Source organism: Neofelis nebulosa, chromosome 13 (genome assembly GCF_028018385.1).
Source record: "Neofelis nebulosa isolate mNeoNeb1 chromosome 13, mNeoNeb1.pri, whole genome shotgun sequence".
Lineage (NCBI taxonomy): Eukaryota > Metazoa > Chordata > Mammalia > Carnivora > Felidae > Neofelis > Neofelis nebulosa.
Genome location: NC_080794.1, coordinates 23625756 through 23649223, shown reverse-complemented (window position 1 = coordinate 23649223; position 23468 = coordinate 23625756). Strand labels below are relative to the sequence as shown.

The 23468-nt window shown below is 49.6% G+C and overlaps 2 long non-coding RNA genes and 1 pseudogene across 2 annotated transcripts; all 3 read right to left on the bottom strand.

The window, feature by feature from the left end:
• LOC131492406 (src substrate cortactin-like) overlaps nucleotides 1-23468 on the bottom strand; it is a 112271-nt pseudogene that overhangs the window by 28421 nt on the left and 60382 nt on the right.
• Nucleotides 4469-6698, bottom strand: LOC131492674 (uncharacterized). The gene is made up of 3 exons (XR_009252235.1): nucleotides 6641-6698; nucleotides 4996-5079; nucleotides 4469-4536 (listed from the first exon to the last, which is right to left on the bottom strand). It is a non-coding gene; the product is annotated as an uncharacterized LOC131492674 (long non-coding RNA).
• On the bottom strand, nucleotides 10831-22571 carry LOC131492664 (uncharacterized). Its single transcript, XR_009252225.1, has 5 exons — nucleotides 22499-22571; nucleotides 22004-22221; nucleotides 21068-21160; nucleotides 11199-11300; nucleotides 10831-10927 (listed from the first exon to the last, which is right to left on the bottom strand). It is a non-coding gene; the product is annotated as an uncharacterized LOC131492664 (long non-coding RNA).

Sequence of the window (23468 nt, the reverse complement as noted above, 5' to 3'; positions counted from 1 at the left end):
GGTGCTAACATATGTGTTTGTGAATTGATTCATGTTAGACACGGTGAAGGGCAGTGTACCCCCAGCCCCGCCCCATCATCAGTTAGGTGGTACCTGGAAAATGGATCGCATCAGACTACAACACGCTCAGGGTTATTGTGTGTAACTCTGATCCGGTTCGGGTCATACCATAGCACACCCACGGTTCTACATTGGAACCATGAGCTGGTTCAGGTCATACTGGTGACAGAGGGAAGCCGCCCCCAGCCGCATCTCAAACACATCTGTGAACCGGGAAATGTCATACCCGTGGTGAAGCGAAGAGCCTCTCAGTCTTGCCCGCTTTAATTCAGCCCTCAGTGCTTCCATGCTCTGTAGAAGCCGATCCTGCAAAGCAGCAAATGACAACGACACTCACTGCAAGCAAGGTTAACGATTCTTTGCCTCAAGAGTCCGTTCAACACGGAGCACAAACTGGTAGTGGCCAGAGGAGAGGAGAGTAGGGGCGGTGGGCAAAAGAGGTGATGCTGATTAGGAGGCATAAGCATCCAGATATCAAATAAGGCCGTCTCGGGGATGAAAAGCACCGTACAGGGAATACGGTCTGTGATACCCTAAGGACTCTGTATGGTGACACACGGTGACCACAGTGATGGTGGTGAGCACAGAGTTACGCGTGCAATTGGTGAAACGGTATGCTGTCTACTTGAAACTGATACAACACTGTAGGTTCATTACACGATGGGTAAATTCAGCAGTTACAAACCCCAAGACCATTGTCTCCAAGAGTCCTCCAGTAAACACCTGGATCACCAAGTGAACGTCCTAAACCCTACTGAACAGTTAGGTCTCAGGCCTAGCAAGGTTAGGAGAGGAGCAGGACTTTCTGGGCGGTGGGGGAATAGCCCTTCTGTGCAATAGGCACGTGCTCCTTCGTGGACCCTCCGCAGCCCAGCCTCACGTCTCCACATGCAGCACCAGGGAGCAAAACTGATGAGGAGCTTCGGTCACACAACAACGCCCTAGGCAGTGCCGTCCCAGGCAGCAGACACCGCCGCACGTGGCTAACTGAGCGCCCAAAATGGGGCTGGTCCCGACCACAGGGGATGGAACTGTGAGACGGCCCGTCGGTTGCAAGGACTGAATGTGGAAAAACATTGTAGAGTAGCTCCTTCATGTCTATACTATTTACATGATACAGTAACATGTTGCCTGCATCGGGCTACATGAAAACTAACATCACCCGTCTGTTTGACCATTTCGAATGCAGCCGCGAGAATCCTTGGGATGACACCCGTGTCACCTGTTACCTTCCTGCTGGGCAACGCTGCACTCAACGAAAGGTTTGCGTGAACATTTTAGCTTTCGAGCGGACCCCCGAAGGGACTCAGAAATCTGAACCCCATAGGCTGCTCAGCTCCAACTCCGCCACATGCGTGCCATTCAGACTTGCGAGCGTGGGGGCCCTCGAAAGCACAGTGGTGGCTCGCCTTGGAGGAAGTGTCAGCCCCAGAGGTCACCTGCTCCTTTCCAGTCTCAAGGGATCACTGAATGATTGAGAGATGGAAATACCTTCTCACGTTGCGTTTCTTGTAACTGTTTTTTCAGATTGCCCACTTCTCCTAACGGAGACTTCTGAGAAAGGTACAGTCCTTTAGTGTTGATTCTTTCAAACGTTCCACAAGCTAGAGCACGCCTACGTTTCTCTTTACAATAACGCAGCACCACAGAAAAAGCGTGGAGCGGATGGCCATACCAACGAACGGGGTCACATGACCACAGAGTGAAATGCTGTCTGTGAAACTGCAGTAACAGCCTTTCCTCATGCTTTGTCCATGTACAATTTCTTCACGGATCACTGTCTGACTGTAAGTATGACAAGTTCCTAAGTTTACTTGCAGCAGGTACACTGGTTCGTACTAGCTTTTAGGGTCTGTGATGCCTCAGTCACTTGGGAAACCTGACCTAAGTTTCGTACATAGAATTCCAATCTCACATACAACTATTCTACCTAAAGGCTGGCCCCAGTGATCAAGGTAGAACCTCACGTGGGGTATAATAACGCACCTCATAATGGGTTTTACCCAAAACAAGTGTGTCGTGTAATTAGCATTGCTCACTGGTGTCTCCAAGTGCCCATCTTAGGGAAGATTCTGGGCTCATCTACAGGGACACAGGTGTCACCAGAACCGGTAGTATCAGGTCCGCACCCAACTGTCACCACCAGAGCTTCTCTCACAGAGATCCTATGATACTGCTTCCCTCCCGTTACACCTCAAGTGTATCCGTTATGATGGTGTAAGAGTCCAGGCTTAGACTCTTTCCAACTCAGATGAAAAGAGGGAAGGCAGGAGATGGAACAGGAGAAACTCTGTTTTCAGCTGCTTAAATGCTTGACAGAAGTGCGCACTCCTACCGGTCCGTCTGGACAAAAGAGGTACAAATTAGCTCCCCAGACAAGAACCAGGCTGAAGGTTCCAGCACAGGGGTGGCCAACGAGGGCCTGCTGACCACATCCAGCCACTGCCGGGTCCTATCAACAAAGGGTTATCGACACACGGCCCCTCCCCTTAGTTATATACTGCCTATGGCTGTTTCTGGGCCCATCTTTGATTAGCATGAAGCTAGCTTACTCCTTACCTCTCAGTTAGTAAAAGCCTCACATACTTACTCTCGGGCCCTCCCCAGACCATACTCCTCTTCTAGACAGTAAGACTCACCTTCCCGCACACATACGTCGGGCAGGGACAGGACACTGGGAACTTAACGCAGACAGTGGGTAACAGCCTGCAGTTTTCCGCGTGAAAGAATCATTTCTACTTTCTACAGTGGCTGTTAGCCTCTGTTCCACGCTGCTCCTCAGGATCACAACGTGAGCGTCTCCTCTGTGAGGACGGGGAGGCACTCAGCCGCTGTCTCTCATGTCCTACCTTATCTTCCACAGCAGCCATTCTCTCCTTAAGATGACGCTGAAGACGCTCGTCAGATTCGGAAAGGAGCTGGTCAATAGTGCCCGACAGACGTTTATTAGTCTCTTCATTCACTTTTTGTCTCTGCCTTACCTGAAAGAGAAGACGCAGGCTTGAAGCAAAAGTGCGAACATCGGCTCAGACGTGTGAATGACCAGCGGTGCGACCCACATGCACGCCATCCTCGGCTGCCCCTTCCCACGGCACTCTTGGGCGTGCTTGTGCCTCACTGCCAGCACCGACCTCCCGGGACACAGAAACGCAGGAACCTGCTTCCCGGGGTCTTCACTTAGCAGGTGCCTTTGTTTCTGGGAAACAAAACATGCATGGGCCTTCACGAATGTCCTCATTATTAGCTCTCAGATGGGCTCAGGAGGCAGATGTACATGCAGGAAAGAGCATATTCTTAAGGGGATCAGCTTATCTACACACGGGAGGAGGAATATTCCGGGGCGGAAACAGAAGCTCGGATCTGGCCTCAGGGGGAAAGAAATGAATCCATTGACAAAACCGAAAGATAAAACAAAATCCACTTTGGGAAAGATTCAGTGGTGAGAAAGACTTTCACCTGTTTTTCGTGAAATTCCCACATCTCCTGAACGTTTTGTAATGGAAACTTGTATTTACCTCAAGTAATTTCCGAACGTAACCGCAAAGTTCACGGGTCTGTGTTTTATACAACTCTCATCAATCGTCTGGTTTAAAAACTTGTTTCTACCGCATCTCCTGAATTAACCCAAAACAGAAGCGCCGAGGACAGCCCGGCAGGATTCAGGGGCTCCTGCCGGGCGGAGGGCCGTGGGGTACGGACTACACATGTGCCCTGCAGTCGGGGGGCCCAGGGTGGAGGAAGAGCCCACAGGACACACCCGCAGGCTAGGCAATGGACAGTCCCTCCATGCTCGGGCTTCCTCATCTCTAAGCCACACCTGCTGGCACCTCTTTCCTTGGGAGCAGGCAACAGAAAGCATGACCACCACACCTAACACGCAGCAACGGCCATCACTTGGCCACCCCACAAGAAGGGATCAGCACCCAAGTATTTTTCAAGCAAAATAGCTTAAAAATTTCCTTGGAATTGTCTCAGTTATACTAGATTCCTTATCTCAACACCTGTCCTTCCAAACTACCATTCAGTGCTAAAGGCAATGAAGTGCTTCTCTAAGTAGGTGAGGTCGAATTCTTGGCCCAAGAGGCTAGTGTCTGGTTGTGCTCGCTTGTGTGCATGTGTCATGGCAGGCTGGGGTCGGCCAACACGAGCCGTCACGCTGGCATCAGAAGCTTCACTCCGCGGAAACTCATGTTTTATTCTCTGACCCTGAAGGCCAAGCACACGAGTTTCTGGTGTAAGTTACGGGAGAGTGTTTTGAGTTTTCTGGTGAAAACAAAACCTGATGGCCTTGGATGGACGTCCCAAGTTGGGGAGGCCGCTGCCTGGTCTGTCTCCTGGGTGTTTCACGTTGACGTCCGACCAGCTACCCAAGGAAAAGTCTCAGAGGATTCAAGGGACAGGAGCCTCCCTTTCGTCAAGTCACGATTATGCTATTCCTCTTCTTAGGAACATCTACCCTGACCTGTGCCTTTACATCTCAAGTAGAAATTCAGGATGTGGGGACCAAGGTCAGGCCCGTGACCTGATTTCAGGACCTCAGTGTCATGTCCTAAGGAAGGAGACCCCTCCTCTAGGCTGCCCTACCCCAGGCCAGTACCTCCGCTTTGGCCAAGGGACACCCACGAGGTCCCGCGTCAACCGTGAGTAGCTGCTAATGAGCTGGTGGGCACAGTGGGCTGTGCGGGTGCCTCCACCCCTAGGCGGCACTGCCTCCGGAGCCCCAGCGTCCAGAGAACATTGTCCACATGCTAGGAGTGTTCAGTAGCATCCAACTCGCACAAGAGTCCACTGTACCCCTGATGGGACCGAGAAGGGGCCTGGTGTCCACATGGGGAAAAGTAGGAAACAAGGGACCACTCCATACCCCCACACCCCAAGCCTGCGCCTCATCCTCAACCACTGCCAGGTGCGCGGCTGCTCCGCTCGGACACGTACCCGCTGCAGTTCTTGTTTCTTTTCCTCCAGCTGGGCCTCCATCTGGCGCAGCCTTTCCTCGATGTTGCCACGCCTCTGCTCGGCCTGTGGGCGACAGCGGGGTTAGAAGAGCTGGCGGCCCCACACCACACGCTGTGCCTACGCACGACATGCTGTGAGCGGCCTTCCGCCTGCTCACAGTCCCTACCGGCCTCATGCGTGCTAGTGGGAAGCAGTGGGCTTCCATGCTGGTGACCGGGGGTAGGCAACGGTCTCGTCCCCACCCCGGGTCCCGGATCCTTGGACGGTGCCTCGTCCCCCGGGAGACACCCCTGGCCACTCAGCACGGACAGGAAGAAGCAGCAAGTGGAAAGAGCAAACAGGCGTGCTGCCTTCCTAAGCTGGGAAGTCACTTCCAACAATTTAGCTTCCTCAGCAGCAGAGTGTCCAAAGACAAACGGTCGGGCTACACGGCTGACCAGGGACAGGAGAGAGGACAGGCGAGAAAACAAACGGAGACTTGACATGCAGATCACAAAGGAGGAGAGGCTCTGTTGGAGCCTGGGCCTGTGGGTGCCCAATACCGCCTGCCTGAATTGATGGCAGCCTTGAGGGTCAGCATCCCGTGACGACCCCACCCCCTTCTCACTGGGACCCTCACTGCACTGGAACCGGTGACACAGAAGCACCGACAGGCTCCCTGCTACAGGTTCCCTCAGCCCAGGTTCCGGAAGGACGGACTGGCTGCCCAGTCATGTGCTCCCTCGTCCTGTGCGCATCACTCGATCCCAGCACCGACCACATCATGTCTGGAAACTACCTCTTCAACTCTTCAACTGCTGCCTTCCTCCGTGGGTGGTGAAGACTGTGAGAGCTGGGAGGGCAGGGACTGTGTCTGGCACGTTCCTCGACTCTATTTGTTGAACCTCCGAGTGAATTCCTTAAAGATTTATTTCCTACAGGGGTGTCTGGGTGGCTCAGTCAGTCGGGTTCTGACTCTTGGCTTCAGTTCAGGTCATGAAGTCAAGGTTTGGGAGTTCGAGCCCTGTGTCAGGCTCTGTGCTTATAGCATGGAGCCTACTTGGCATTCTATCTCCTTCTTTCTGCCCCTCCCCTGCTCATGTATGCGCCCAGGCTCGCTCTCTCTGTCTTTCTCAAAATAAATGAACATTTAAGGATTTTTTAAATAAAAAACAATTGTGTTTAAAAGAGGATAGGATTCTCTCATTTCTCGGAAAAATTCTATTATTTTATTTTATTTTTTTTTGGTAAGTTCTACACCCAACAGGGAGCTCAAATTCATAACCCTGAGATCAAGAGTCCCAAGCTCCACTGACTCAGCCAGCCAGGTGCCCTTGTCCTTCTCTTATCCAAGGCTACTATCTTGAGCTTTGAGTCTCTGACTTAACTCTGAAAAGCAGTGAGTCTTAGATGCAGCCGCCGGCAAACAGCACACATCGGACAAAACCGGAGGGACCAAAACTGGAAATGATGACTGCCGTTTGAAAAGCATTCGAATCTCAGACATAGTAACACTGAAAACAGATCTCAGCTGGGTCGCGGAATTTGGCACGCCGACGTTACCGGTGAGAAATGAGATACAAGAACGGACCGCCATGAAAATGACATTCCCACCATGGGACCCAGAAGGAAAGGCGGGCCCCACCTTGCAGAGGGTGGCCACCCTCTGGGCCGGCTCGGCTTCCTCCTCGGGCAGCATCTTGGCCTTCCTCGGGGTCTGCTGCAGCTTCCGCTCCGCCACCTCCAGGCGCTCTTGCAACTGGCGGTTTTGATCCGCAGTCTAGGAAATGAAGGCAAAGCATCAAAGTGTAGCAAGTCTTCTCTCCGTTTCCATTTTTAATAAAGTGAAACAAAAGCTAAATGCAGAGATCTACTGTTCGTTCTGACTGAAGCCAACAGTTTGGGAGGTGCTTCAGAGTAAACCTTTCCTTTCTGCAAGGAGTCACCCACTGCCTTGGTCCTCGTTTCACTACGCAAAACATGTCTTGCCAAACTCTTTGCTCTTCTTCAGTATCTTCAAAGAAGTCTTTCAAAAGACAAAGTTCCCACACATTAAAGAAAACCCATCTTCTGGAGGAGCTTGCTCGTTCTTCCTGACAAGTTAAGGAGAGAAGGATTCGGTCCTAAGCCTTCGTGAACATATTTATACTGTGGTCCGAGGGCTCGCTCCATAGGGCATTCAGAGGTGGGCACATCAGCCAGCACAGAGCTTCTGAGAGCATGCCTGATGCCAGTTGAGTTCTTTTTGGAAGTGTACCATTATTCAACAAAAGCACTCTCCCTCTTGACCAAAAACGTGGAAAACTTCAACGTGGAAAACTTAGACACGAGAGTTTTTGTTAAAGGACTTTTAGGGAAGCCGAGGTGGCTCAGTCGGTTAAGCGGCCAATTCGGCTCAGGTCATGATCTCATAGCTCATGGGGTCAACCCCGCCTCGTGCTCTGTGCTGACAGCTCAGAGCCTGGAGCCTGCTTGGGATTCTGTGTCTCCCTCTCTCCCTCTCTGGCCCTCCACTGCTCATGCTCTTTCTGTCTCTCTCTCTCTCTCTCTCTCTCTCTCTGGCTCCCTCTCTCAAAAATAAATAAGCATTAAAAATATATAAAGTCATTTTGAAAATCATGTATAAGGTGAGGTTTTTGCCAGGTTAACATTTGTTCCCACAGACTCCTTCCATCTTCTGTGTGCATATAGCTTTCTGTGTATATACAGACCGTGTATCATGCTTTAAAACCCTCAAAAATAAATCACATGCTGTACACATAGTATTTCGCGATCTGCCTTTTACACTCATGATTTGGAACATCTTACGTGCTCTCAAACAGCATTCCTCAATGTCATTTTCATGGCTTCCTAGTCTTTCACTTTGATTATCATTTTGGGTCGACTGACACATTTGACAAACACACCAGGCAAACTCACTATGTTTCCAAGAAGCTGGATGCGGTTTTCCTGTTCAATGCCGGATGACCTGAGACAACCAAGGAAGAGCCGTGCGGCTTCCCAAAACACAGGGTCTCACATCCTCACTCCAGAGTGTGCTTCTGCACCTGCCATTCCACCCCACCCCCCGATCTCAGGTACTAACCAAAATGGCCAGCTGCCTACACATTCCCGGCCACTCCCTGTTCCTTTGGAAACAGTGCTAACAGGCAACAGAGTAATGTGCATGTAAGACAAGACAAAGAAGGAATCAAGGAGGGTAGCCCCATAACATGCTTCCATAAAATTCGAAAGAATTAAACCCTGGACGTTGAAGTAACCCCACTGGTCAACACAAGATTCTAAGATCCTAAAACCCTGACATTGACAGTTGGTCCTTAACCTGACTTGTAATTAATAAAAGTGGAATGTAGTACAACGAAACCAACGACCTGTCGATGCAGAGAGTCCTTCTTTGTGATCTCGTTTTCAAGTTTATCCTTGAGGTCGGGCAGAGAGGTGGCTTCCTGCTGTGCCCTGATGCAACGCTTCTCAAGGGTAGTGATCCTCTCTTGCATGTCTTCCTTCTGGGCCATGGTCTACAGCAGGTATTTCAGAGGGAAAACAGGGAAGGAATTAGCTTACGACACATTAACACACTCCAGACACAAAAACCGGGCGAAATCCTCATTTCCCAAACAAACAGAAAAGTAGAATCCTCGGGGCACCTGGGTGGCTCAGCCGGTGACGCTTTGTGAGCTGGTGCCCCGCGTCAGGCTCTGTGCCGACAGTGCGGAGGCTGCTCGGGATTCTGGCCAGGTACCCAGGCTTATTCTTCCCCATGTGTTCAAAGACAAACGGATAATAAAATCTCCCGCAAGTCACAACCTCGGTTGCCTCCGGACACCGTTGAGCTTTCCACAGAACAGCGACTTGCCTCTGGAGGCACGCACCATGAGACACCATCCTTTCCCCGGGGAAAAGGTGGAGGAAATCTCATCCAATTCCCACAAAGTTGAAGCAGCAGTGTTAACAAAAGGAAGCCAAACTCCACCTTGCATATAACTGGAAGTCATCTTCTATAGCCTAACCCTATAACAACATTGTATCCCATGGTATCTGACACTGCAAATGGAACCAGACCGTCCTGCCCTGCCTTTCTTGTCCACCACCCGAGAGATTCCTCTTCCAGCCCTCTGTGTTTACTAAGCAATTTATGTCAGCAGTCTCAAGAGTGAAAGTGATGAGTCCTAAGAAATGATTTTCTAAACTCTCTGCATATTGAACTCTGCTGCGGGGTCTCCCCCCACCTTTGCCAAACAACAACTTCACTGAATGGGTTATATAATTTCTGCAAATACTTTTGTTTTAAATTCGGACACGGCCTCACCCACACTAAGGTACTAAACAGACTGCTCGTGCACGTACACGTGGGTCTGACAGGGTCTGACAGGGTCTTCCCGAGGTGGCATTGACGGGCTGGGGGTGGGGTGTGCGGGGACTGTCCACAAAGGGCAGCTCACAGGGACAGGAGGAGGCACAGAGCAACCATCCCACCCTTACTAGTTTCTGTGACAAGGATCAGATTCCCATCCATGACGACCACACGTGCAGAAGCGGCCGCACTCCTCCATGACCTTACACTGGGACCAGCGGGCTGCCCCTCGCTCACTCTGACCGCCACGACCAGGAGCACGGAACCCCTGGGAGGAGGGCAGGGCGGCAGAGGCGGCCGTGACGGCCCCTCGGGAGAGCCGCCCTCGCACGGTCGTGCCCCCGGCAGCGACCTGGCAGCACCACGCTTCTTCCCACGTGCCAAGTGTGTTCCCAAAACGGACCGAGAGCATGGCATGGGCCAAGCTCAGGTGGCCCACACTCCACACCCGAGGGCACTCCGCCACCTGCCCGCCAGGCCTCGGCAGGGGAGAGCCCAGGGAGGACAGATTCCACCGCGCAGACGGGGAGGCAGCCCGCCCAGGCCCCGGAGTCACGTCCCGTTCTGCTGCTACTTCTACCCAACTCCAAACGTTCAAAACCCGTGGGAGACGAAGGACACACTGGGCAATGACCGAACCAAACACCCCACGTTTGGCTAGACGACGGTGTGGCCATTTCATCCGACACTCACTTCATGGACATCTCTTTGTAATATGGTGTTCATTGCTTGAGAAAGGATGAGGTCCTTCGTTGAGATGTCTAGCTCCTCTTCCAGCTTGGCCACGAGAGTGCACAGGGTAGCCAGGAGCTCTTTCATCTGGCTCTGCACCTTTGAAAGCCAGAAAGGGAAGCAACATGTGACGGCCCCCACTGCTAGTCTTCATATGTTGTTTTTAAAACAATGGATAAAAAGGAAACCCCCTCCAATCAAATCCTGTCATGAGGTCTGCAGCTGAACTCTGCGTGTGGCCTCTAATTCTTCTACGAAACTACACTTCTCCAGTGCCACACGTAACTGCTCTCTTACCTGGAAACAAAGGGATTGAGCTTGTACACAGAGGTGTTTCACTAGGCCTTACTGTACAGTTACCCTAAGATCCCCTTTGCCTCAAATAACATGACAGAATGCTGGTAAGTTTTTTCACGGATGCTCCTGTTCACAAACTTGCTTGTTAACAGCTTTCAATTTAACATTGGAGACAAATCTTCCCTGAAATAAATTACATTATGTAATTTGTACTAGCCAATCGATACACACATTTCCACCAACTACTGCTTTTTAACCATACAGACCTGTCTTCTTACAAGAATTCAAGAAGATGAAAAGGAAACTCAAGTCACACAAACACACAAAGTGTGCCTATAACACACAGCATGTGCACAAATTGAGAACCGCCATGGCAAGGCACACCATTTCATCCTCCGTTTTGTCGTTGTCCAATATGGAGTTCAGGACCTTGAGCATCTCCACCTCACTGGACATGCCGGCCTGAGTCTTCGCCTGTCGCCTCACCAATGTTCTCCTGAGAGATCTCTCGTGCCTGGAGATGAGGAACTCTAAATGTTCCAGCAGTAGCTGGCGGGAGAGGCAAAAGGAAAAGCGTGTTTCAAGAACACCTTCAATTCCAGGCCTCAAGTTCACCAAATGCAAAATCAAGTCTGAATCCCTTCAATTCAGTGCCCTGGTAGGGAGCCATCCCCTCGAATGTGTTAAAATAGCCTCACTCCTCCTCACGGATCAAACAAGGTTTGAGAACAATAGGTCCCAGCCAACTCCATGGGGACATGTAGACAAAGGGAGTGAATGGTGTGCTGTGTTGAAAGACCCTGGCAGTGCACCTACTGACCCTGGTGTTGTTTCTCTCCGCCTTCAGGTTGGCGATCTCCTCCTCTCTCTGCACGAGCTGCTCCCTGCAGGTGTGGAGCTCTGCAGCGAGAGCTGCACACTCCTAGGGTCGGAGAGGGGACAAAAGTGGAGAGACACAGGGGGTCTTTACCAGAGCACACCAGGCCTCCGTGGCCCTCCAGAGTCCCAGCACCCACCACCCTCAAGTAGCATCACACACACCAGTCCCCTCCTCACCACCCACAGGAGTCCCGGGGATTTTCGGAGGGACCGACACTCAAGGGGACAGACGTTTGCAGGTGCCTGGCAGGTCTAGGACTCAGGAGCTCTGCTGACTCGGGAGCAACAGGCCGAGAAGCCTGCTGCCCATCCCCAGCCTCTGGCCTCGTCTGGCAAGCAGGCTTGTGGAGCGGCAGCAGGGAAAGGCTGACGGTACTCAAAAGCTGCTGTCTTAGCCTGGACCCCTGTCTCAGTCAAGTCAACCATACCAAATGGGCTTTTCAAAAATGATGGTAGGACTCTTGTCGATAGGGAGAGTTTAAGACTTATTTCTTTAGTCAAGCAGGAAATATTATGGATGAAGGGTCTCTGAGGAGAGTGATGCCAGGGCCCACCACCCCGCATGGGGTTTCTCTCCCGCCAATACCGAGCGCCCGCCCAGGACATGGCGTACAGATGGGCTCCAAGGAGGTGGACGCACACTCTCCAGTCAGTCGAGCGCAGAGCCTGGTGCAAGGCTCAATCCGTGAACCAGGACATCATGACCTGAGCTAAACCAAGAGTCAGACGTTTAACGCCCGGAGACACCCAGGCGCCCCAGAGCTTTTGTCTCTGTAGGACAAATGAGGGCATAAAGGTTCGCTTAAAAACTGACATTCCAAATAAAGAGAGTGGTTGATTTCAGCCATTCTAGAAAATCCAAGGACAAACTGGTGACATACTTCAAGTTCCTTCGTAAATTAACCCTTTCCAAATCAACGGGAATGTTACCACAGAACTGAACACGTTCCTTGCAATCTGATTTGACAAGGTGAACCCACAGACGCCTATCTGATCCTTGATGTAGGACTGTGCAGGCCCATTTTTATGTGGCGATTTTTGTTCCAATAAATACATTGGAAACTTTTCTGGAGATGTGTGACATTTGGAAAGACTGACAGATGAGCTGAGCAGCTACGAAATATCAAAGATAGTAAGTAAAAGGGAGGCCACGGGTGCATGAAATAAACGCAGATACTAGGCTATTATAGCATTTCCTATCCGAAAACATACACAAACCTACTCTAACAAGATAAAACGTATCATTTTGCACACAGAAACTGACCGTACCTACCTGGTGCCATCTGCAGTCAAGAGAAAGGCAAACAAATGTGGAGACGCAGGATTAAGTCCTAACCGCATAACACGAGCTGTAGCAGACGCTGTCCTCTGGGGGAAGTGTGCACCACTTCCTGTTGCTATTGAGGTCACCTCAAGTGTTGCACGAATCTGCTTTCAGCTCTTGGTAAGCACTTCCTTTCTCCAGTAAATCAAGCACCAGAAGAAAAGTGATTTCTCAGGGTTCCTGCGTCATTTTCACCCTGTTAAGGGCAATGCCACGAACCTTATTTACACCTTGGGACCCGTTTGAAGTGTCCCCAGGGATGCTGGACGTGCTCCCGCGATGTAGAGAAGACTCATGGTATGACAAGGAAAGGCTGAATGGCCTGACATGTACTGAGGTCCACAGCTGCAGCTGCCAGCCGGACTGCGTGAGGACCATGGAGGCACAAGGAAAGGGGAATTCTCGAAGCTCTCGCTGCGGCTACCCCAGCACATGCAAAAACCTGGTGCTATGTGTGAGACATCTTTGTGTCTCGTGTGGAAGATGTGGCATCTCTGTGGATGTAGGACTGCTGTGAGACGGGCACACCTGCAGACTCAACTCAAACTGCAAGACAAGTGAAGACCTGATATCACGACGTAAGGCAGAAGGAAGGGAAGGATCGAAAACTGGCACATTTCAATGCAGGCACAGGATATCTTGGTGAATTTAGAAAGGGGTTTGGCTTTTCAAATGGTCATGATGATAGGAGAAGCAGCTTCTACCACGAAGAGGAAGCACACGGTTTCCCAGACGCCCCAGAGAAGATTGCAGAGAAGCAGGAACCACCATCCACCGCATGTCAACCACTCCAAGACAAAAAGGGAAAACCCAAGAAAATCAGTTGAGGAGACCATGGCTGCTTGCACAGGTTTTTCACGCAGAAGGAGATGCCCTGTCGGGGGGAAAATGCCACAAACGACATTTATTCACGAGAAAGACAAGTGAGCACCAAGATGTTGGGTAGGAAGGGGTGAAGCAGCTACCGACTGAGCGGACACAGGCGGGGATGTGATCAGGGCGGCTGGCCCTGTGTAGGAAGCTCACCCCAGGGTCCTGAAGGCAACAAGTGCCAGTGGCCAGTGGTCTGGCTGCACAACCAGAGCCCTTGCCCTGGACCAGTTCCATCCCGGCTCTGTCCCTCAACTCAGGAAGTACGCTGAAAGCAAGGGACTGTCCTCTAAAGTTCTTTGGCATTGGACAATGTCCTGGCCACCCAGAACCCCACGGGTCACCACCAAACGTGTCTTGGCGGCTCACTCGCTCCGGAGCGCAGCGGGTCTAAGTCAGCCTGCAGACCAGGGGCCACGAGGACCTGTGAGGCTCATGACACAGGCACTTGACAAGAAGGACAGTCAATGCTACCAAAGAGAACCGCCACAGAGGGAACGTCATGAAAGTCAGGAAGATGCCAAGGGACGTTACAAAAAACTCTGGGAAAACCATCAAGCCCTGCCATAGCCAGCCCGTCACCACAAAGCCTGCCCTGGGCAGGCACCTGACAGGGGAGGAGGGCGGCCATGGCGGTGGGGATAGGGAGCTGGGAGGCTGACACCATCACCACTCCATGGACGCTGGGTGAGCGTGCGCAAACTGGATGGTCATTTTAGAAGAATGACGGGTACTAGGCAAGGACTATTGGGTTTTGTTTTCTCCTGTAACAAATGCTGATGACCAAAATGTTTACTATGACTTCTCAGTCTTCCCTGGCTTGCTCTTATACATGTGAGTAGCCTGCTAATCAACACATCATGAACTAGGAAAAATGAATTCAATTTGAAGCATGTTTGAAGGCATCAAGGAGACCCTGAGGCAGTCACAACTGGAAGGACTGAGACCCCAACAAAAGGGAAGCCCGCTGAGCCAACTCTAATGTTCAGAGTCCTCTCTCTCCCTCAAGACATGTGAGGATTCTGAATTTCCTCAGGCATTGCAGGCAATATACCAACGAGCTGCAAAGGAAACCTAACAGAAAGGCAAGCAGAAAGTCGCAGCTAACCGAGCTCTGGACAGCACAGGGAGGCACAGAAAATGAGCCCAGCACTCGGCAAGCACTGCCTGAGAAGCTGACTCTTCCATCATCTCATTGTGCTGTGGAGGAAATAACTGGGCTTTGGGACCTAGCATCAAGGACGGGTCTCGGAAATACTCCAGGCCTCCAAATGGAGACCCTGGAGGTCTACACGGGGGTGGGGGACAGCGTGAGCCCAGCTCACACTGCACCTTACAAAGACTGAGCCCCAGTCTCAACTCACTCACGCCTGAGTGGGACCAATAACCGCCACACTCGGGGTGTGTGGGATGAAATGCTGAAGGAATAAAAGCCCACGAAGAGCCTCTATGCTTCTCCATACAGTCCAGCACAAAAATAAAAACAAAGAAGAAATGAAGAGACAAGATAAGGCAAGACCAAAAAATACAGAAAAGAACAGAAAAGAAAAAAAAAAGAAAAAAGAAAAGAAAAAGGAAGAAAAGAAAAGAAAAGAAAGGAAAAGAAAAGAAAAAAGAAGAAAAGAAAAGAAAAGAAAAGAAAAGAAAAAAATGGAAAGGAAAGGAAAGGCAAGGAAACGAAAGGAAAGGAAAGGAAAAGAAAGGAAAGGAAAGGAAAGGAAAGGAAAGGGGAGGATAGGAAAGGCAAGGCAAGGCAAGGCAAGACAAAGCAAGGAAAGGCAAGGCAAGGCAAGGCAAGGAAAGGAAGGGAAAGGCAAGGCAAGGCAAGGCAAAGCAAGGCAAGGAAATGAAAGGAATGCCTGGGTGGCTCAGTCGGGGAAGCATCCCACTTTGGTTCATGTCATGATCTGACACTTTATGGTTTGAGTCCCGCGTCAGGCTCTGTGGTGATAGTCAAGAGCCTGGACCATGCTTTGGATTCTGTGTCTCCCACTTTGTCTCCCCCTCCCCTGCTCAAGTTTTGTCTCTACCTCTCTCTCCCTCTCAAAAGTAAATTATATTAACAAAAAAAATTCTTTTAATAAGAAAAGGAAAGAAACAAACAAGCAAACAAAAAAAGAGACACACCTGGATAGCTCAGTCTACTCGTTTAAGTGACCAACACTTGGTTTCGGCTCACGTTTGTGAGTTTGAGCCCTGGGTTGGGTTCTCTACTGACAGAAAAGAGCATCTGCTCAAGAGTGTCTCTCTCTCCCCCATCCTCTACCCCCACCCCTGCTCTCACTTTCTTTCTCCCTCAAAATAAATAGATAAACATTAAAAAAAAAAAAAAAAGTTTTACATCATATCGACCCAAAGAAGAAAGAAGAGAAACAGACCAAGAGGAGACACATAGACTGGAGTTACTGCATGCAAAAGTCAACTGTCTAAAAACCATTCTTGACAAATGGGAACTTTTCAGAGACTCAAAACAGATTCTCAAACTGCAAATTATCGGAGCTAAAATTACGATCTCCAGGTGCCTGAGTGGCTTAGTTGGTTAAGCATCTGACTTTAGCTCAGGTCATGATCTCATGATTCGGGAGTTTGAGCCCCGCGTTGGGCTCTGTGCTGACAGTGCAGAGCCTAGAGCCTGCTTCGGCATCTATGTCTCCCTCTCTCTCTGTTCTTCCCTTGCTCCCACTCTATCTAGCTCTCCAACATAATTAAAAGACTAAAAAATCTTGTTAATGGCATTAAGAACTCAGTCCGTGGGCTTCACATCAGACTAGACACAGGTGAATAGCCTCAGTGAACTGAAAGATAGGTAGGTAAAAATATATCTAGACCATACACAGAGAAAACGTCAAGAAAATACACAAGCCCAAAAGACACAGAAGATATGGTACAAAGGTCCAATAGGAGCCCACAAAGTAGAGGAAACACAGAATGGGTAGTACCACTTCACTACAAAGATAAGAATCAAAACTGATAAAAGAACCAAGAGAGTGACTCCACAAGGAACACCTCAGGCAAAAACATGTTAACAGTCTTGAGAGGACAAAGAGACCGCCTTCCATGGGACAACAACAACACTACCAGCTGACTCTTCAAGAAAAGCAAATGAAGCCAGATGATGGATTGGCATGTATGAAAGGTGAACTAAAATAGCCACCAACCTGGAAGTCTTTACCTAACAGAAACATTCTTCACAGTGAAGGCAAAGTAAAGATGTTTTTCAGGCAAAACAGAAGCAAAAACAAAAATAAAAACTGAACAACAAACAAAAACAACACACACACACATACACACACACACACGCACACACAAAAACCATGACTACACATCAACTACAGACACAAACTAAAATCAATATTAAAGCAGCTTGTTGCAGAAAAGAAATGTAGTCTCTGAAAGAAATATGAAAAAACAAGGCTTGCAGAACAACATCACAACAGAAAGGGTAACTATGAGAACAAAACTTAACAAGCATTAAGTGCACGAAACAATGACAACAATGCCAAATCCATCTAAAACGTAAAAATATCACCCAACAAAAGGTGAAGAGGAGTTCAGTCTGGTTCAAGTGTCAAAGAAAAGAGCAGGGGCGCCTGGGTAGCTCAGTCAGTTGAGTGTCCGACTTTGGCTCAGGTCAAGATCTCACGGTGTGTGTGAGTTGGAGACCCGTGTCAGACTCTGTGCTGATGACTCAGAGCCTGGAACCCGCTTCACATTCTGTGTCTTCCTTTCTGCTCTGCCCCTCACCCGATTGTATTATGTCTCTCTCAAAAAACAAATAAATCTTAAAAAAAAAGAAAAGATAAAAGGAGAGAGCAGTGTCAGGGAAGCAGTACAAGTCCTGAATCAGGCAGGGGTCAGTTTAAAATGCACCTGAAATAGATATACATTCCAGAAATAGAAATAGATACATTCTATTTCTGAAATAGATAGAAATAGATACACTCCAATTAACCTAACAGATCAGTGTACAATTAAAAACTCCTTCCTGCTTCTAAACGAAGGCTAGAGACCAAAGGAAGACAGAACAGCTGGGACAAAGAAGAAACTAATAATACGGTACGTGTAAACTAACATATCAGTCATTACGTGTGCACAAATACTGCAAGCAAAAGGTTGACTCTCAAATGCGTTAGAAGGAAACTTACCATACCCTGGTCACAAAGGTATACCTTAAAACGTAAGATCACAGACAGGTGGAAGTAAAAGATCCCCAGACAAACTCTACCGAACAGAAAACTGATGTGGCCACCAGGACCACCCAATAAAGTAACCTCTACAGCAAAAAGCTCTACTAGAGACAAAGAGGAACATTTCGCGATGGAAGTTCCATCTACCAAGAGAACAAAACTTCTAAACTTGCATAGACCTAATAACGCCATCTCAAAATACAGAAAAATTGACAAACATAGAAAAGGAAAAAGAGCCACATCCATAAGCACGATGGGAGACTTGACGATACATCTCTCAGTATCTGACAGAACTGACGACAACAGAAAACTCAAGGCAGTGTGACGGGGCTGTCCAATATGGGGTCACATGCTTTATTGCAAGTACTTGAACCGCGGCTCCTCAAAGCGCGACGTGTGCAAAGTATAAAATGCACACCACATTTTAAAGACAACGTGAAAAAAGAGAATTCAAAATCATATATAATTTTTTCTCACGCCGGCTATACACTGAAATGATATTTTGGATATGCCTGTTAGTTATATTATTAAACTCATTCTCGCCTATTCCTTACTTGGTTTCAAGTGGTTACTAAAATCTGAATTCTGTCATTAACAAACTTCATCTAACCTATAAATAGAGACTACTGCATTCCCCCAATACACATTATTTTCACGTGCCCAAGGAACAGTTCATGAAAACGAATATATGCCAGGCCATTAGGAAAGTCAGCTCATCACAAAGGACTGAAATACGGCAGGGCATATTGACGGATACCATTAGATTCACAGTTCATTTCCCGCAACAATTCATCACGCCCAAAGTGATGGGAGAAAGACAGGGAGACTTCCGGTGATGACCAGTCATGGGCGGCTGAGAGAGCACTGTCACCCCTGCCACCACAGGAGGACAGGGAGAAGCAGGCTGTCGATGAACCAGGAAGCTGACTCTCCCCTGACTCAGAATCTGCAGATGCCTTGATCTTGAGAACTTGCCAGTCTCCTCAACTGCAGGAAAGAAGTTTCTGTTTCTTATTAGGCAGCCAGTCTATGGTATTTTGTTACAACCACCCCAAAACACTGAGACAGATACCTTCATGGAATTAAGCTAGAAATCCGCACAAAGAGAACGAGAAAATCCCCCGAAACATCAAGATGTGTTATGCTCCTAAACACTGTGATGAATTAAGAAAAAGATGCCACAATGAAAGTTAGGAAATAGTTTCACATAAAAGATAATAAACATTTGGCTTATCAAAACTTGTGAGATCAGGAAAGGTGTGCTTAAAGGGAGACTCATAGCTTTAGAATACATATATCATAGGATAGCTCAGTTGCTTGGTGACCAACTCTTGATTTTGGCTCAGGGTATGATCCCACGGCCACAAGATCGATCCCCAGCCTGGCTCCACACGGAGTGAGGAGCCTGCTCGAGACTCTCTCTCTTTCTCTCTCTCTCTCTGTCTCTCTCTCTCTCTCTCTCTCTCTCTCCCTCTGACCCTCTGCCCTGCTCATGCTCTCCTTCTGAAATGAATCAACACACTAATAAGCAAGTAAATACAATACACATACTGGAAAGGAACAAAGGCTAAAAATCAAATGAAGGATTTAGTTCAAGAACTACCAGATGGGACAGCAAACAATCACCAAGTAGATGGAAAACAAAAGGGCAGAAATCAGTGCTGCAGGAAACAAATAGTAAATCACAGAAATCAAAAAAGCCCAAGTTGGTTCTATGAAAAAGAAACAAAGCACAAAGTACCAATATCAAGAAGTTCTAAAGCAAATATCACACCAGATGCTGCAGATAGGGGGGTTTTAGAAACCAGTTGAAACTTATTCCTTGGAAAGTCTGGGAGGTCTGAGCAAACTCCTAGAAAACAAAATGCCTTATCTAAATAGACACAAGAAGATATGGGAAATCAGAAAATTCCTATTTCCATTTAAGAAAGGAATCTGCAATGAAAACCCTTCTCACAAGGAAAACCCTACACCAGCTGTTGGCCTAGCACTTCTTCCCAAAAGAAAAGAACACATACAAAAACTCTTCTGGGAAAGCACAAGGAGTGCTTCTTCCTACGTTGTTTTAGGAGGCCAGCACGACCTTAAACCCAAACCCCAGCAAGGACGGCACAAGAGGGTGCAAGGGAACACCCACCTCTCTCTTGAATACACATGCAAGAATGTAAAGCACACTATTTACAAATGGAATCCAGTGCAAAGAGAATGCATAGATATCAGGTTTGGATTAATCTAGAAGGGCAAAAGTTGTTTTCAGTTAAACCACATTACACAAATCACTTGTCCCCAAAGATGCACAAAACACATTTCAGAAAATTTAGTATTATTCTTTCTTTGATGATTGTTAAAAAATCAGAGCAAACTAAAAACAGAGGAGAATTTTCATGTTTTGATACAACTATCTACCAGTAATGCCACGGTAAGTGTCACATGTAGTGGTAAAATACTGAACTCTTTGGGACACCTGGGTGGCTTCTAGTCGGTGAAGCGTCTGACTCTTGATTTCAGCTCAGGCCATGATCTCACGGTTCATGAGTTCAAGCCTGGCATCAGACTCTGCTGACAGTGCGGAGTCTGCTTGGGATCCACTCGCTTTCCCCCCTCCCACTCCCCTTCCCATGCATGCTCTCTAAATCAATAAAGAAAGAAACAAACTTTAAAAAATATTAAGTATACAAAAAATTATGAAACCCTTCTCTCTCGTATCTGGGAGGAGACAAGGACACCTACTCTCACCACTTCCCTTCAACACAGTACTGGAGGCCCTAGCCAATCCAAGGCAAGAAACATACAAATGGTTATACTATTGGATAGAAACCAAAGAAACTTACCACAAGGCAACACAGAGAACGTAAGGCAGACGTACACAAGAATGTGAAAAGCTGTGCCATTCACAGATGTATTCCACACACATAGAAAGAACTCATTCTAATCAACAAAAACCAAAACACACAACCTAATCACAAAGTGGCTTCCAAAAGGCAATTATTTCTCAAAAGAAACATGTAAGTGGCCAAGACACACACAGGGGCGGGTCCCACGAACACACCATACCTCCCAGCACCTGAGCCCCAGCAACCAGCTAACACACGAGAAGAGGCAATACCAGGCATCGGCCAGCCCCGAGCTCCCGCACGCTGTTGCTCGTGGGGAACAGACACGTGCCACCACTCACGCCCTGCTCCTCCAAGGCAACCCAATACGATGCATGTGGATCTGCAGGCAGCCTCTGCACAAACCGGAGCAGCCACAGCAGAAACAATAAACCGTGCTGTGCTCACACACTGGGCCTTCGACAGCAGGGGAGGACCAGCACAGCCACACAAGGAAAGCAGGTGCATTGCGCACACACAGCGCTCAAGGGTTGGCTCAACATGAAGCGAAGAACAGGCCAAAGCAATCGCTGGTGAAAGTCAAGACCGTGGTTACCTTTGGGGGACGTTCGGTGGGAGTCAGTAGGAGGTAGGAAGCACGGTAAGGTTCCATTTCTTCATCCAGGTGGTGGTTCCAAGAATGTGTTCGCTGAGTGAAAAATATGGAAGATCAGCTGAAAGTAGTGGCCTAGGATGTTCCAAACGTCCACCGCGTGCCACACAACTAGGCCGCTCTATGCGGGCAGCTAACCCCCAAGAGAAGCAAGGAAGCCCTACCCATCTGAGTGCAGAGTCAGGAAAGGGCATCCAGAAGCCAGAGGAGCTACCGCCACACCCTAGTCGCCTCAAGCTGTTCATCTGGGGGAGTCCACATCGCCTTCCTAAACATCATTGGCCACAAGACACTGAATGCAGAAGCAGCTGGAACAATAAAGATCTTGCACTAAGCAAATGCCACGCTTCTACACAGTGTTGTCCTGAAAATGTACGTATGTTTTGCACGAAAGGTATGAGTACGTTAATCTGTCCTAATTTATTGTCTTTAAGTGAGTTCATCACATCTGAGATGCTGGGATTTGGTTTGGTTTCCTTAATGTTTGTTTTTGAGAGAGAGACGCAGGGCACGTGAAGGGGAGGGGCAGAGGGAGAGGGACACAGAGAATCTGAGACAAGTCCAGGCTGGCAGCTGGCAGCACAGAGCCCTACATGGGGCTCTAAACCATCAACTGTGAGATCACCACCTGAGCCAGAGTCGGACCCTTAACACAGAGAGCCACCCAGGTGCCCGCTTCAATTCTCGGTTTAATCTCACCACAGTAGAGATCCAGAGACACAACCCCCACACTCGAAGGCTCTCTGGGGCCCTCAATAATCCCCTGATGTCCAAGTGTCCCGACACCACCGAGTCTGAGAAACACTGACCAGGGAACAAAGGACACTGTCCCCTTCTTCTCGTCAACTTCCCAAATTCTATAGGGTTTCCCCAGCTCACCAGACTCTCTAGGGCCTGGCCCACAGGACGCAAGGGCCTAAGGCGGCCTCTGTTCGTGGCAGCCGCCTCGGGGGACAGAACGTGTGCAGCCTGTGTGGGGTCAGGGGACGGACAAGGCGGGAAGGTCTCCGACAGCCTCTGCGAGGGCGGGCGGCACACTCCTTACAGGACAGCCGCGGCTGAGGCGGGCACCCGGAGAACCTCCCAGAAGCCACTACCTGCAGTGAGAAGGGCCCTTACTGCCTGCCGAGCGGTTAAGCCAGCACTGCCACGGGAGGCACCCCCCACACCATCCCGCCGCCACAGAGCGGCCACCACGACTGACTCACGGGAGCCTGCGGGCGTCCACACGGACAGGCCGGCCTTCCTCCCGAGGGTGGCCAAATGCTGTCCCACAAGTGAGCAGAACCAGGGCGCCTCGAGCCACCCGGCCTCTCACGGCTGGCACTGTGGCCTCTGCGGAGTCCGAGCGGCGCTGGGTCCACCAGAACTCACCTGCCTCGATCGGGACGGTCTTCGGAGAAACAGGGGCCCCAGGGCGACATCTTCGTAGGTGGAAGACTTCTAGCAAGGGAGAACCCAGATGCTCAGAAGGGCACCTCCCTCGCCCTCCACAGCGCATGCGGGCTCCTATGGCCCTCAAGAGCCCGCCAGCCTCCCGCCCACCTCTCCGCCTGGCAAATGCGCTGTGGCGCCAGCACCAACGGAAACTACTGCGTCAGGGAGGAAACACTACCCGGTGGGACGCTGCACCGGCAGAGACTCTTCATCACGCACCCGCCGGGACGCACTCGGGTACAACGTCAGAGGCGAACCCGATCTCAGCTGCGGACCTTGGGCGAGGGACACACATCAGCACAGGTTTGGGGCTGTGACAAAGGCATCGCCCTGGCGGGGGTTGCGGATACCTGCTCAGGGGAGAGGCTGTGCCTCAGTAAGAGCAGGAATGTGTGTGAAATCTCTGGAGGATCCTCTCACGTTTGCGAAAACTGCTCTAGAAAACTAGCCAAGAAGCCAAAACCACCCCCAAAAATATGCATGGGCGGGTCTCCGTGCAATCATAACCCAAGTCTGTGCTCTTTCCAAGCCCCTCCCCCACCCCGCTCCTCAGCCACCGACAGGGGCTCGGGAGCCTGTAAGAGCCCCGATGCCGCTGATGGGCCACGTTTGGGCCAGCTTCGGGACACCCTGGGCTACATTGGAGCCTCGCTGCTCCTGATTGTCCATGTTTCCCAAAGCGCGAGACCCCCCACCCCTTGTCGCTTTTGGAGGATACACTGTGTCCCAGCAAAGCAGCAGTGCTGACTGCCCACCCACAGGCACACTCTGATCCGTGTCAGGTGGCATCTCAGTGTGGTTTTGATTTGTAGTCCCCTGATGAGGAGTGACTTTGAGCATCTTTTCTTTTTTCTTGTATTCAATATAATTTATTGTCAAATTGGTTTCCATTCAACACCCAGTGCTC